The sequence below is a fragment of the Echinococcus granulosus genome (genome assembly GCF_000524195.1).
Source record: "Echinococcus granulosus chromosome Unknown EG_S00004, whole genome shotgun sequence".
Classification (NCBI taxonomy): domain Eukaryota; kingdom Metazoa; phylum Platyhelminthes; class Cestoda; order Cyclophyllidea; family Taeniidae; genus Echinococcus; species Echinococcus granulosus.
In genome coordinates this window covers 1,397,071-1,399,585 of record NW_020170384.1, presented here as the reverse complement: position 1 = coordinate 1,399,585, position 2,515 = coordinate 1,397,071, and positions in this window count along the sequence as shown.

Genomic DNA, 2,515 nt, shown 5'->3' with positions numbered 1-2,515 from the left:
TCCTCCTCCTCCTCCTCCTCCTCCTCCTCCTCCTCCTCCTCCTCCTCCTCCTCCTCCTCCTCCTCCTCCTCCTCCTCCTCCTCCTCCTCCCCTCCTCCTCCTCCTCCTCCTCCTCCTATGTGGCATGCGTTGGGAAGCACTAGAACTGCAAATGGACGGTTTAATGTTGGTTTGAATTTTACCCTTAAAGTAAGGCCTTTTCAAAGATAGCAAAGGCTGATATTGTGTAGCTACCCTAAACTTCCCAGAACAATGCATATTGTCAACGTATGGAAGACCTGGAGGGCCACTAGTATGGCCCGGAGGCCAGGCCCCTATCCAGAATCGAGAGTTAAAACAACCAATTAAAGTATTACAGTATGTTGAATAGACTGCATCCCATCATTAAGGTACGCGAATGTTGGCCATAAAGTTTATGCCCAATTAAGCTCCGTTTTTAGTATGCCTTGTCTTTCACACATAACACAGGGAGGGAAAATGTATTGCCGACGTAGCGAATGGCTGGAGGGCTACTAGCATGTCCTGGGGGCCTAGTCGCCATGCGGAAGTACAATCGTGGAGTCTTATGTTCCGTTGCAACCAAAACAGAGTTTTAAACGAATAACTGTACATAGACATTTTAGCTGTCATTCTTGGAGCTGTAGTTCCTCAACGTCTAATCAAGTGTGTTCGGATTTTTCAACATTCAAAGGAGAAAAAAATGTGCGTATTACGCCATATTTTAGGAGAATTTTAGTGTTACTGCAAATAAATGGCTAATGAGCACATCTTAAGGTATCACGCGAGTCGTCTCTGAATCTGGTAGCGGTGTAGCGGCTTATTACCAGATTGCAGGAGGCCTGAAAGACTATCAAGAACGCAGTACTACAGCGACAGCACAGGAGCCGTACGGTAGAAGACTGTAGCAGACCACATAACTACGTAAATAATTAAACAGACCTCCATTTTAAGCGTCATTATAAGTTGTCCTTGGGATTACAAGTGAAACCCGAAACAGGAGGATACTACTATTTGTGTGACAGCAAGTCGACTCCTCATTTCCGTTTTTGATGGTTCATTTGAGATTGTCAAACTTTACGTAAAAAGGGCTGAGCATTCTTAAAAAACTATCACAATCTGCTTGGCAATCGCTTTTCTTTGAAGCCTGGAAGTAAATGCAGATTCTAAAGTAGAATTGCACCGATACCTTTCTTTCCTTTCCCCTGTGTAATGTGTTACACTACACTAAAGATTATGACCACTGCATGCTGTTTCTCTAAAAACAGTTTGAGATTTTCTTTTGCTACAGCACCACTAGCGTAGGTCCTTTTATTTGTTCCTTGAGGAAATATTATTAAAGATGTATTTATTCAAAAAGGGGCTAATAACTGGCTTGGCGAATTTAGCAAACCCTGACCTGCGAACAAAATGTTCTACATTATTGTCCATCATGCACGCAAATGAACTTATTTGGGAAAAATGACAAGTTTTGGTCTTCGATCTAGCTGCGCAAGCGCTCCGTCCACGCTTGCAGCCACTTAGTTCTTCGCCCACACTAATGCGCCCTTTTACGTCTACAGAAAGGACTTGAGGTGCGATTCGAGCCAGGGAAAAAGGACGTGCATATTAAGCGAATAAAGCTGCTATTTCCCCATTAAAATAAGCTGAAATCGTGTCCTGTGTAGTGCCATAGATTAATAATATATAAATATAATGTTCTAAATACTTGTTTAACTTCCAGTTTTGGTAATGGGCCACTTAAGGACTTCGCTATTTTACTTCTTCTGGACATCCTAGCCTCCAGGCCATGCCAGTAACCCCAAGACCTAATGCGTGACTAGAATACATATTATATCTGAGTATTACGTCTTCTTTCGTCTTCAGATAAGTCTTGAGACCCTGCGGTAAGAAATGTATAACTCATTTTTTACTTCTTTTTACGTATCAGCCGCAAAGGCAGGTGCTTATATGGGGCCATTCCAACTGATCTTCACATAATGCTTAACCACATAAATAACCTTATTTTCACGTAGACAAAAGGTCAAAAAGTAGCGTACTTCATTTGTTTAAGTTGCAAAAGGTTCATGAAGTATCGCTTATGCCAGTTTAGTGTCCACTTATGCCCTTGTGACTTGGTATTGTTGGCTTGAGCATATAGCTAGATGGGTGAAGCACGTGTTTTGCCTGTACTTTGAGCAAATGTCCTGGCATAAACCTGATTAGTTATTTTGATGTAAAGTAATTACAGCGCTTTTATCGTTCATTTAACCCTTCGTTTTGGTTTCATAGACACTCGAGGCTCCGCCTTTGTAATTCCGCTGTGCGGAATGACATCCGTGACGTGCCAGTCGCCCCCAACCTTTCTTTACGTCGGCAATACATTTTCTACCCTAGTTTTGTACCTCCTCCTGTCTTCAGGAAAGACGTCGAGCGCTATGGCAACAATAATCGAATCCAATCAGAAGTTATGATGCGCATCCAAGACCAGTTACGTACCAACGAATAATATTTGGGAGGTGGGAAACCTAAATGTAAT